Genomic DNA, 14,896 nt, shown 5'->3' with positions numbered 1-14,896 from the left:
AATAAAATAATAGTTTCTTATGTGAACTTCAAAGATCAATCTTTAAAACACTATAAAGCCTGAGTACATACCAATAGAAGAACAACTTGTCTGATTCCACACCGTCGTGGTCATCAAGCTGCTGGTGGTGTGTCATATCCACCAAAAGCCCTGTTGGTGGGCAAATAAAGATTCCAGCCATGCAATGCGAACTATCTGCTGTGAGGCAATGAAGATTTACTTCATTTAAAAATAAAATAATACTTTCTGATGTGAACTTCAAAGAACAATCTTTAAAACACTATAAAGCCTGAGTACATACTAATAGAAGAACAACTTGTCTGATTCGACACCATCGTGGTCATCGAGCTGCTGATGGCGTGCATATATACCAAAAGCCCAGTTGAAGGGAAAATAAAGATTGCAGATATGCATTGCGAACTCCCTGATGTGAGGCAACTAAGATTTACAGCATTTAAAAATAAAGTACTATGTTCTTATAAAAACTTGAAGGAACAATCTTTATAACAACAAAAAGTCTGAGTACATACCAATAGAAGAACATGTCTGATTCCACACCATCGTGGTCGTCAAGCTGTTGTTGACGTGTCATATCCTTCAAAAGCCCTGTTGATGGGCGTATAAAGATTGCAGCCATGCAATGCGAAATATCTGCTGTGAGGCCACGTACATTTACTTCATTTAAAAATAAAATAATACTTTTTTATGTGAAGTTCAAAGAACAATCTATAAAACATTATAAAGCCTGACTACATACCAATAGAAGTACAACTTGTCTGATTCCACACCGTCGTGGTCATCAAGCTGCTGGTCATATCCATCAAAAGCCCAGTTGATGTGCAAATATAGATTGCAGCCATGCAGTGCGAACTCCCTGATGTGGGTCAACAAAGATTTACTACATTTAAAAATACAGTACTATGTTCTTATAAGAACTTCAAGGAACAATCTTGAAATCAACAAATAGCCTGAGTACATACCAATAGAAGAACGACTTGTCTGATTCCACACCATCGAGGTCATCAGGCTGCTGGTGGTGTGTCATATCAATCAGAAGCCAGTTGATGTGCAAATAAAGATCGCAGCCATGCAATGCAAACTATCTGCTGTGAGGCAACTAAGATTTACATCATTTAAAAATAAAATAATTCTTTCTTACGTGAACTTCAAAGAACCATCTTTGAAACACTATAAAGCCTGAGTACATACCAATAGGAGAACAACTTGAGTGATTCCACACACTTGTGGTCATCGAGCTGCTGATGGTGTGCATATCCACTAAAAGACCTTGTGGAGGGAAAATAAAGATTGCAGCCATGCAATGCGAACTCCCAGATGTGAGGCAACAAAGATTTACTACATTTAAAAATAAAATACTATGTTCTTATAAAAACTTGAAGGAACAATCTTTATAACAACAAAAAGCCTGAGTACAAATAAATAGAAGAACATGTCTGATTCCACACCGTCATGGTCATCAAGCTGCTGGTGGTGTGTCATATCCATCAAAAGCCCTGTTGATGGGCATGTAAAGATTGCAGCCATGCAATGCGAAATATCTGCTGTGAGGCAACGAAGATTAACTTTATTTAAAAATAACATAATACTTTCTTATGTGAACTTCACAGAACAATCTATAAAACACTATAAAGCCTGAGTACATACCAATAGAAGAACAACTTGTCTGATTCTACTCCGTCGTGGTCATCATGCTGCTGGTGGTGTGTCATATCCATCGAAAGCCCAGTTGATGTGCAAATAAAGATTGCAGACATGCAATGTGGACCCCCTATTGTGAGGCAACAAAGATTTACTACATTTAAAAACAAAATATTACGTTCTTATATGAACTTCAAAGAACAATCTTTAAAACACTATAAAGCCTGAGTACATACCAATAGAAGAACAATTTGTCTGTTCCACACCATCGTGGTCATCGAATTGCTGATGGTGTGCATATCCACCAAAAGCCCAGTTGTAGGGAAAATAAAGATTGCATACATTCAACGCGAACTCCCTGATGTGAGGCAACAAAGATTTACTACATTTAAATATAAAGTACTATGTTCTTATAATAATTTCAAGAAACAATCGTTAAAACAACAAAAAGCCTGAGAACATAATAATAGTTGAACAACATATCTGTTTCCACACCGTCGTGGTCATCAAGCTGCTTGTAGTGTGTCATATCCATCAAAAGCCGTGTTGATGGGCAAATAAAGACTGCAGCCATGCAATGCGAACTCTCTGCTGTGAGGCAACGAAGATTTACTTCATTTAAAAATAAAATAATACTTTCTTATGTGAACTTCAAAGAACGATCTTTAAAACACTGTAAATCCTGAGTACATCCCAATAGAAGAACAACTTGTCTGATTCCACACCGTCGTGGTCATCAAACTGCTGGTGGTGTGCCATATCCATCAATAGCCCTGTTGATGGGCAAATAAAGATTGCAGCCATGCAATGCAAACTATCTGCTGTGAGGCAACTAAGATTTACTACATTTAAAAACAAAATATATCGTTCTTATATGAACTTCAAAGAACAATCTTTAAAACACTATAAAGCCTGAGTACATACCAATAGAAGAACAACGTATCTGTTTCCACACCGTCGTGTTCATCAAGCTGCTGGTGGTGTGTCATATCCTGCAAAAGCCCTGTTGATGGGAAAATAAAGATTGCAGCCATGCAATGCGAAATATCTGCTGTGAGGCAACGAAGATTTACTTCATTTCACAACAAAATAATACTTTCTTATGTAAACTTCAAAGAAAAATCTTTAAAAAACTATAACGACTGAGTACATACCAATAGAAGAACAACTTGTCTGATTCCACACCCTCGTGGTCATCAAACTGCTGGTGGTGTGCATATCCACCAAAAGCCCAGTTGAAGGGAAAATAAAGATTGCAGCCATGCAATGCGAACTCCCTGATGTGAGGCAACAAAGATTTAATACATTTAAAATTAAAGTATTATGTTCTTATAAGTACTTCAAGGAACAATCTTTAAAACAACCAAAAGCCTGAGTACATACCAATTGAAGAACAACTAGTCTGATTCCACACCGTTCTGGTCATCAAGATACTTGTGGTGTGTCATATCCATCAAAAGCCCTGTTGATGGGCAAATAAAGATTGCAGCCATGCAATGCGAACTATCAGCTGTGAGGCATTGAAGATTTACTTCTTTTAACAATAAAATAATAGTTTCTTATGTGAACTTCAAAGATCAATCTTTAAAACAATATAAAGCCTGAGTACATACCAATTTCAGAACAACTTGTCTGATTCCACACCCTCATGGTCATCGAGATGCTGATCGTGTGCATATCCACTAAAAGCCCAATTGAAGGGAAAATAAAGATGGCAGCCATGCAATGCGAACTCCCTGATGTGAGGCAACAAAGAGTTACTACATTTACAAATAAAGTACTATGTTCTTATAAAAACTTGAAGGAACAATCTTTATAATAACAAAAAGCCTGAGTACATATAAATAGAAGAACATGTCTGATTCCACACCGTCATGATCATCAAGCTGCTGGTGGTGTGTCATATCCATCAAAAGCCCTGCTGATGGGCATATAAAGATTGCAGCCATGCAATGCGAAATATCTGCTGTGAGGCAACGAAGATTTACTTTATTTAAAAATAAAATAATACTTTCTTATGTGAACTTCAAAGAACATTCTATAAAACACTATAAAACCTGAGTACATACCAATAGAAGAACAACTTGTCTGATTCAACACCGTCGTGGTCATCAAGCTGCTGCTCATATCCATCAAAGGCCCAGTTGATGTGCAAATATAGATTGCAGCCATGCAATGGTAACTCCCTGATGTGGGACAACAAAGATTTGCTACATTTAAAAATAAGGTATTATGTTCCTACAAGATCTTCAAGGAACAATCTTTAAAACAACAAAAAACCTGAGTACATACCAATAGAAGAACGACTTGTCTGATTCCACACCATTCTGGTCATCAAGCTGCTTGTGGTGTGTCATATCCATCAAAAGCCCTGTTGATGGGCAAATAAAGATTGCAGCCATGCAATGCGAACTATCAGCTGTGAGGCAATGAAGATTTACTTCTTTTAAAAATAAAATAATAGTTTCTTATGTGAACTTCAAAGATCAATCTTTAAAACACTATAAAGCCTGAGTACATACCAATAGAAGAACAACTTGTCTGATTCCACACCGTCGTGGTCATCAAGCTGCTGGTGGAGTGTCATATCCACCAAAAGCCCTGTTGGTGGGCAAATAAAGATTCCAGCCATGCAATGCGAACTATCTGCTGTGAGGCAATGAAGATTTACTTCATTTAAAAATAAAATAATACTTTCTGATGTGAACTTCAAAGAACAATCTTTAAAACACTATAAAGCCTGAGTACATACCAATAGAAGAACAACTTGTCTGATTCCACACCATCGTGGTCATCGAGCTGCTGATGGTGTGCATATCCACCAAAAGCCCAGTTGAAGGGAAAATAAAGATTGCAGATATGCATTGCGAACTCCCTGATGTGAGGCAACTAAGATTTACTGCATTTAAAAATAAAGTACTATGTTCTTATAAAAACTTGAAGGAACAATCTTTATAACAACAAAAAGTCTGAGTACATACCAATAGAAGAACATGTCTGATTCCACACCATCGTGGTCGTCAAGCTGTTGTTGGCGTGTCATATCCTTCAAAAGCCCTGTTGATGGGCGTATAAAGATTGCAGCCATGCAATGCGAAATATCTGCTGTGAGGCGACGTACATTTACTTTATTTAAAAATAAAATAATACATTCTTATGTGAACTTCAAAGAACAATCTATAAAACATTATAAAGCCTGAGTACATACCAATAGAAGTACAACTTGTCTGATTCCACACCGTCGTGGTCATCAAGCTGCTGGTCATATCCATCAAAAGCCCAGTTGATGTGCAAATATAGATTACAGCCATGCAGTGCGAACTCCCTGATGTGGGTCAACAAAGATTTACTACATTTAAAAATAAAGTACTATGTTCTTATAAGAACTTCAAGGAACAATTTTGAAATCAACAAATAGCCTGAGTACATACCAATAGAAGAACGACTTGTCTGATTCCACACCATCGAGGTCATCAGGCTGCTGGTGGTGTGTCATATCAATCAGAAGCCCAGTTGATGTGCAAATAAAGATCGCAGCCATGCAATGCAAACTATCTGCTGTGAGGCAACTAAGATTTACATCATTTAAAAATAAAATAATACTTTATTACGTGAACTTCAAAGAACCATCTTTGAAACACTATAAAGCCTGAGTACATACCAATAGGAGAACAACTTGAGTGATTCCACACACTTGTGGTCATCGAGCTGCTGATGGTGTGCATATCCACTAAAAGCCCATGTGGAGGGAAAATAAAGATTGCAGCCATGCAATGCGAACTCCCAGATGTGAGGCAACGAAGATTTACTACATTTAAAAATAAAGTACTATGTTCTTATAAAAACTTGAAGGAACAATCTTTATAACAACAAAAAGCCTGAGTACATATAAATAGAAGATCATGTCTTATTCCACACCGTCATGGTCATCAAGCTGCTGGTGGTGTGTCATATCCATCAAAAGCCCTGTTGATGGGCATATAAAGATTGCAGCCATGCAATGTGAAATATCTGCTGTGAGGCAACGAAGATTAACTTTATTTAAAAATAACATAATACTTCCTTATGTGAACTTCACAGAACAATCTATAAAACACTATAAAGCCTGAGTACATACCAATAGAAGAACAACTTGTCTGATTCCACACCGTTGTGGTCATCAAGCTGCTGGTCATATCCATCAAAGGCCCAGTTCACTGCAAATATAGATTGCAGCCATGCAATGCGAACTCCCTAATGTGGGACAACAAAGATTTACTACATTTAAAAATAAGGTATTATGTTTACATAAGATCTTCAAGGAACAATCTTTAAAACAACAAAAAGCCTGAGTACATACCAATAGAAAAACGACTTGTCTGATTCCACACCGTTCTGGTCATCAAGCTGCTTGTGGTGTGTCATATCCATCAAAAGCCCTGTTGATGGGCAAATAAAGATTGCAGCCATGCAATGCGAACTATCAGCTGTGAAGCAATGAAGATTTACTTCTTTTAAAAGTAAAATAATAGTTTCTTATGTGAATTTCAAAAATCAATCTTTAAAACACTATAAAGCCTGAGTACATACCAATAGAACAACTTGTCTGATTCCACACCATCGTGGTCATCAACCTGCTGGTGGTTTGTCATATCCACCAAAAGCCCTGTTGATGGGCAAATAAAGATTCCAATAATGCAATGCGAACTATCTGCTGTGAGGCAGCGAAGATTTACTTCATTTAAAAATAAAATAATACTTTCTTATGTGAACTTCAAAGGACAATCTTTAAAACACTATAAAGCCTGAGTACATACCAATAGAAGAACAACTTGTCTGATTCCACTCCGTCGTGGTCATCAAGCTGCCTGTGGTGTGACATATCCAACAAAAGCCCAGTTGAACTGAAAATGAAGATGCAGCCATGCATTGTGAACTCCCTGATGTGAGGCAACTAAGATTTACTGCATTTAAAAATAAAGTACTATGTTCTTATAAAAACTTGAAGGAACAATTTTCATAACAACGAAAAGTCTGAGTACATACCAATAGAAGAACATGTCTGATTCCACACCATCGTGGTCATCAAACTGTTGGTGGCGTGTCATATCCTACAAAAGCCCTGTTGATGGGCATATGAAGATTGCAGCCATGCAATGCGAAATATCTGCTGTGAGGCAACGAAGATTTACTTTATTTAAAAATAAAATAAAACTTTCTTATGTGAACTTCAAAGAACAATCTATTAAACACTATAAAGCCTGAGTACACACTAATAGAAGAACAACTTGTCTGATTCCACACCATCGTGGTCATCAAGCTGCTGGTCATATCCATCAAAAGCCCAGTTGATGTGCAAATATAGATTGCAGCCATGCAATGTGAACTCCCTCATGTGGGACAACAAAGATTTACTACATTGAAAAATAAAGTACTATGTTCTTATAAGAACTTCATGGAACAATCTTTAAAACAACAAAAAGCCTGAGTACATACCAATAGAAGACCGACTTGTCTGATTCCACAGTGTCGTGGTCATCTACCAACTGGTGGTGTGTCATATCCATCAAAAGCCCTGTTGATTAGCATATAAAGATTGCAGCCATGCAATGCGAAATATCTGCTGTGAGGGAACGAAGATTTACTTTATTTAAAAATAAAATAATACTTTCTTATGTGAACTTCAAAGAACAACCTATTAAACACTATAAAGCCTGAGTACATACTAATAGAAGAACAACTTGTCTGATTCCACACCATCGTGGTCATCAAGCTGCTGGTCATATCCATCAAAAGCCCAGTTGATGTGCAAATATAGATTGCAGCCATGCAATGTGAACTCCCTCATGTGGGACAACAAAGATTTACTACATTGAAAAATAAAGTACTATGTTCTTATAAGAACTTCATGGAACAATCTTTAAAACAACAAAAAGCCTGAGTACATACCAATAGAAGACCGACTTGTCTGATTCCACAGTGTCGTGGTCATCTACCAACTGGTGGTGTGTCATATCCATCAAAAGCCCAGTTGATGTGCAAATAAAGATTGCAGCCATGTAATGCGGACTCCCTGATGTGAGGCAACAATGATTTACTTCTTTTAAAAACAAAATACTACGTTCTTATATGAACTTCAAGGAACAATCTTTAAAACACCAGAAAGCATGAGTACATACCAATAGAAGAACAACTTGTCTGATTCCACACCGTCGTGGTCATCGAGCTGCTGATGGTGTGCATATCCACCCAAAGCCCAGTTGATGGGCAAAGAAAGATTGCAGCCATGCAATGCGAACTATCTGCTGTGAGGCAACGAAGATTTACTACATTTAAAAATAAAATACTTTCTTATGTGAACTTCAAAGAACAATCTATAAAGCACTATAAACCCTGAGTACATACCAATATCAGAACAACTTGTCTGATTCCACACCGTCGTGGTCATCAAGCTGCTGGTGATGTGTCATATCCATCAAAAGCCCTGTTGATGGGCAAATAAAGATTGCAGCCATGCAATGCGAACCATCTGCTGTGAGGCAACGAAGATTTACATCATTTAAAAATAAAATAATACTTTCTTATGTGAACTTCAAAGAACAATCTTTAAAAAAACAAAACGCCTGAGTACATACCAATAGAAGAACAAGATGTCTGATTCCACTCCGTTGTGTTCATCAATCTGCTGGCGGTGTGTCATATCCATCAAAAGCCCAGTTGATATGCAAATAATGATTGCAGCCATGCAATGTGAACTCCCTGATGTGAGACAACAAAGATTTACTCCATTTAAAAATAAAGTACTATGTTCTGATAGGAACTTCAAGGAACAATCTTTAAAACAACAAAAAGGCTGAGTACATACCAATAGAGAAACAACTTGTATGATTCCACACCGTCGTGGTCATCAAGCTGCTGGTGGTGTGTCATATCCATCAAAAGCCCTGTTGATGGGCAAATAAAGACTGCAGCCATGCAATGCGAACTATCTGCTGTGAGGCAACCAAGATTTACTTCATTTAAAAATAAAATAATACTTTCTTGTGTGAAATTCAAAGAACAATCTTTAAAACACTATAAAGCCTGAGTACATACCAATAGAAGAACAACTTGTCTGATTCTACTCCGTCGTGGTCATCATGCTGCTGGTGGTGTGTCATATCCATCGAAAGCCCAGTTGATGTGCAAATAAAGATTGCAGACATGCAATGCGGACCCCCTATTGTGAGGCAACAAAGATTTACTACATTTAAAAACAATATATTACCTTCTTATATGAACTTCAAAGAACAATCTTTAAAACACTATGAAGCCGGAGTACATACCAATAGAAGAACAATTTGTCTGTTCCACACCGTCGTGGTCATCGAGTTGCTGATGGTGTGCATATCCAACAAAAGCCCAGTTGTAGGGAAAATAAAGATTGCATACATTCAACGCGAACTCCCTGATGTGAGGCAACAAAGATTTACTACATTTAAATATAAAGTACTATGTTCTTATAATAATTTCAAGAAACAATCGTTAAAACAACAAAAAGCCTGAGAACATAATAATAGATGAACAACATATCTGTTTCCACACCGTCGTGGTCATCAAGCTGCTTGTAGTGTGTCATATCCATCAAAAGCCGTGTTGATGGGCAAATAAAGACTGCAGCCATGCAATGCGAACTCTATGCTGTGAGGCAACGAAGATTTACATCATTTAAAAATAAAATAATACTTTGTTATGTGAACTTCAAAGAACGATCTTTAAAACACTGTAAAGCCTGAGTACATCCCAATAGAAGAACAACTTGTCTGATTCCACACCGTCGTGGTCATCAAACTGCTGGTGGTGTGCCATATCCATCAATAGCCCTGTTGATGGGCAAATAAAGATTGCAGCCATGCAATGCAAACTATCTGCTGTGAGGCAACTAAGATTTACTACATTTAAAAACAAAATATATCGTTCTTATATGAACTTCAAAGAACAATCTTTAAAACACTATAAAGGCTGAGTACAAACCCATAGAAGAACAACGTATCTGTTTCCACACCGTCGTGTTCATCAAGCTGCTGGTGGTGTGTCATATCCAGCAAAAGCCCTGTTGATGGGAAAATAAAGATTGCAGCCATGCAATGCGAAATATCTGCTGTGAGGCAACGAAGATTTACTTCATTTCACAACAAAATAATACTTTCTTATGTAAACTTCAAAGAAAAATCTTTAAAAAACTATAACGACTGAGTACATACCAATAGAAGAACAACTTGTCTGATTCCACACCGTCGTGGTCATCAAACTGCTGGTGGTGTGCCATATCCATCAATAGCCCTGTTGATGGGCAAATAAAGATTGCAGCCATGCAATGCAAACTATCTGCTGTGAGGGAACAAAGATTTACTTCATTTAAAAATAAAATAATACTTTCTTATGTGAACTTCAAAGAATGATCTTTAAAACACTATAAAGCCTGAGTACATATCAATAGATGAACAACTTGTCTGATTCCACTCCATCGTGGTCATCGAGCTGCTGTTGGTGTGCATATCCACCAAATGTCCAGTTGAAGGGAAAATAAAGATTGCAGCCATGCAATGCGAACTCCCTGATGTGAGTTATAAACGATTTACTACATTTAAAAATAAAGTACTATGTTCTTATAAAAAGTTGAAGAAACAATCTTTATAACAACAAAAACCCTGAGTACATACCAATAGAAGAACAACTTGTCTGATTCCACATCGTTGTGGTCATCAAGCTGCTGGTGGTGTGTCATATCCATCAAAAGACCTGTTGATGGGCAAATAAAGATTGCAGCAATGCTATGCTAACTATCTGCTGTGAGACAATGAAGATAAACATCATTTAAAAATAAAATAATATTTTCTTATGTGAACTTCAAAGAACAATCTTTAAAACAACAAAAAGCATGAGTACATACCAATAGAAGAACAACTTGTCTGATTCCACACCGTCGTGGTCATGAAGCTGCTGGCGGTGTGTCATATCCATCAAAAGCAGAGTAGATATGCAAATAAAGATTGCACCCATGCAATGTGAACTCCCTGATGTGAGACAACAAAGATTTACTACATTTAAAAATAAAGTACTATGTTCTTATAAGAACTTCAAGGAACAATCTTTAAAACAACAAAAAGCCTGAGTACATACCAATAGAAGAACAACTTGTCTGATTCCACAACTTCGTGGTCATCAAGCTGCTGGTGGTGTGTCATATCCATCAAAAGCCCAGTTCATGTGCAAATAAAGATTGCAGTCGTGCAATGCGGACTCCCTGATGTGAGGCAACAGAGATTTAGTACTTTTAAAAACAAAATACTACGTTCTTATATGAACTTCAAGGAACAATCTTTAAAACACCAGAAAGCCTGAGTAAATACCAATAGAAGATCAACTTGTCTGATTCCACACCGTCGTGCTCATCGAGTTGCTGATGGTGTGCATATCCACCAAATGCCCAGTTGAAGGGAAAATAAAGATTGTAGCCATGCAATGTGAACTCGCTGACGTGAGGCAACAAATATTCACTACAATTAAAAATAAAGTACTATGTTCTTATAAGAACATCAAGGACCAATCTTTAAAACAACAAAAAGCCTGAGTACATACCAATAGAAGAACAACTTGTCTGATTCCACACCGTCGTGGTCATCAAGCTGCTGGTGGTGTGTCATATCCATCAAAAGCCCTGTTGATGGGCAAATAAAGACTGCAGCCATGCAATGCGAACTATCTGCTGTGAGGCAACCAAGATTTACTACATTTAATAATAAAATAATACTTTCTTGTGTGAAATTCAAAGAACAATCTTTAAAACACTATAAAGCCTGAGTACATACCAATAGAAGAACAACTTGTCTGATTGCATACCGTCGTGGTCATCTTGATGCTGGTGGTTTGTCATATCCAACGAAAGCCCAGTTGATATGCAAATAAAGATTGCAGACATGCAATGCGGACTCCCTGTTGTGAGGCAACAAAGATTTACTACATTTAAAAACAAAATATTACGTTCTTATATGAACTTCAAAGAACAATCTTTAAATCACTATAAAGCCTGAGTACATACCAATAGAATAACAACTTGTCTGTTCCACACCGTCGTGGTCATGGAGTTGCTGATGGTGTGCATATCCACCAAAAGCCCAGTTGTAGGCAAAATAAAGATTCCAGACATGCAACGCGAACTCCCTGATGTGAGGCAACAAAGATTAATTACAATTAAAAATAAAGTACTATGTTCTTATAATAACTTCAAGAAACAATCGTTAAAACAACAAAAAGCCTGAGTACATACCAATAGAAGAACAACTTGTCTGTTTCCACACAGTCGTGGTCATCAAGCTGCTGGTGGTGTGTCATATACATCAAAAGCCCTTTTGATGAGCAAATAAAAAATGCAGCCATGCAATGCGAACTATCTGCTGTGAGGCAACGAAGATTTACTTCATTTAAAAATAGAATAATACTTTCTTATGTGAACTTCATAGAACAATCTTTAAACACTATAAAGCCAGAGTACATACCAATAGAAGAACAACATATTTGTTTCCACACCTTCGTGTTCATCAAGCTGCTGGTGGTGTGTCATATCCATCAAAAGCCCTGTTGATGGGCAAATAAAGATTGCAGCCATGTTATGCGAATTATCTGCTGTGAGGCAACAAAGATTTACTTCATTTCAAAATAAAATAATACTTTCTTATGTGACCTTCAAAGAACAATCTTTAAAACACTATAACGACTGAGTACATACCAATAGAAGAATAACCTGTCTGATTCCACACCGTCGTGGTCATAAAGTTGATGGTGGTGTGTCATATCCATCAAAACCCCTGTTGATGGGCAAATAAAGATTGCAGCCATGCAATGCGAACTATCTGCTGCGAGGCAACGAAGATTTACTTTATTTAAAAATAAAATAATACTTTCTTATGTGAACTTCAAAGAACAATCTAGAAAACACTATAAAGCCTGAGTACATACCAACAGAAGAACAACTTGTCTGATTCCACACCATCGTGGTCATCAAGCTGCTGGTCATATCCATCAAAAGCCCAGTTGATGTGCAAATAAAGTTTGCAGCCATGCAATGCGGACTCCCTGATGTGAGGCAACAAAGATTTACTACATTTAAAAACAAAATACTACGTCCTTTTATGAACTTCAAGTAACAATTTTTAAAACACCAGAAGGCCTGAGTACATACCAATAGAAGAACAACTTGTCTGATTCCACACCGTCGTGTGCATCAAGCTGCTGGTCATGTCCATCAAAAGCCCAGTTGATGTGCAAATAAAGATTGCAGTCATGCAAGGCGGACTCCCTGATGTGAGGCAACAATGATGTACAACTATTAAAAACAAAATACTACGTTCTTATATGAACTTCAAGGAACAATCTTTAAAACACCAGAAAGCCTGAGTACATACCAATAGAAGAACAACTTGTCTGATTCCACACCGTCGTGGTCATCGAGCTGCTGATGGTGTGCATATCGATCAAATGCCCAGTTGAAGGGAAGAAAAAGATTGCAGCCGTGCAATGCGAATTCCCTGATGTGAGGCAACAAAGATTTACTACATTTAAAAATAAAGTACTATGTTCTCATAAAAACTTTAAAGAACAATCTTTATAACAACAAAAAGCCTGAGTACATACCAATCGGAGAACAACTTGTCTGATTCCACACCGTCATGGTCATCGAGCTGCTGCTGGTGTGTCATATCCGTCAAAATCCCTGTTGATGTGCAAATAAAGATTGCAGCCATGCAATGCAGACTCCTTGGTGTGACGCAACAAAGATTTACTACATTTAAAAACAAAATACTACGTTCTTATATGAACTTCAATGAACAATCTTTAAAACACCAGAAAGCATGAGTACATACCAATAGGAGACCAACTTGTCTGATTCCACACCGTCGTGGTCATCAAGCTGCTGGTGGTGTGTCATATCCATCAAAAGCCCTGTTGATGGGCAAATAAAGATTGCAGATATGCAATGCGAACTAACTGCTGTGAGGCAACGAAGATTTACATCATTTAAAAATAAAATAATACTTTCTTATGTGAACATCAAGGAACAACCTTTAAAACAACAAAAAGCCTGAGTACATAAAACTATAAGAACAACTTGTCTGATTCCACACCGTCGTGGTCATCAAGCTGCTGGTGGTGTGTCATATCCATCAAAAGCCCTGTTGATGGGCAAATAAAGATTGCAGCCATGCAATGCGAACTATCTGCTGTAAGGCAACGAAGATTTACTTCATTTAAAAATAAAATAATTCTTTCTAATGTGAACTTCAAAAAACAATCTTTAAAACGCTATAAAACCTGAGTACATATGAATAGAAGAACAACTTGTCTGATTAGACACCGTCGTGGTCATCAAGCTGCTGGTGTTGTGTCATATCCATCAAAAGCCCTGTTGATGGGCAAATAAAGATTGCAGCCATGCAATGCGAACTATCTGCTGTCAGGCAACGAATATTTACTTCATTTAAAGATAAATTAATACTTTCTTATGTGAACTTCAAAGAACAATCTTTAAAACACTATAAAGCCTGAGTACATAGCAATAGAAGAACAACTTGTCTGATTCCACACCGTCGTGGTCATCAAGCTGCTGGTGGTGTGTCATATCCATCAAAAGCCCAGTTGACGTGCAAATAAAGATTGCAGTCATGCAATGCGGACTCCCTGATTTGAGGCAACAATGATATACTACTTTTAAAAACAAAATACTACGTTCTTATATGCACTTCAAGGAACAATCTTTAAAACACCAGAAAGCCTGAGTACATACCAATAGAAGAACAACTTGTCTGATTCCACACCGTCGTAGTCATCGAGCTGCTGATGGTGTGCATATCCACCAAATGCCCAGTTGAAGGGAAGAAAAAGATTGCAGCCGTCAATGCGAACTCCATGATGTGAGGCAACAAAGGTTTCCTACATTTAAAAATAAAGTACTATGTTCTTATAAGAACTTCAAGGAACAATCTTTAAAACAGCAAAAGCCTGAGTACATACCAATAGAAGAACAACTTGTCTGATGCCACACCGTCGTGGTCATCAAGCTGCTGGTGGAGTGTCATATCCATCAAAATCCCAGTTGACGTGCAAATAAAGATTGCAGTCATGCAATGCGGACTACCTGATGTGAGGCAACAATGATATACTACTTTTAAAAACAAAATACTACGTTCTTATATGGACTTCAAGGAACAATCTTTAAAAC

This window comes from Schistocerca gregaria, chromosome 10 (genome assembly GCF_023897955.1).
Source record: "Schistocerca gregaria isolate iqSchGreg1 chromosome 10, iqSchGreg1.2, whole genome shotgun sequence".
In the NCBI taxonomy this organism is placed as follows: Eukaryota; Metazoa; Arthropoda; class Insecta; order Orthoptera; family Acrididae; genus Schistocerca; species Schistocerca gregaria.
This window is presented reverse-complemented; position numbering follows the sequence as displayed.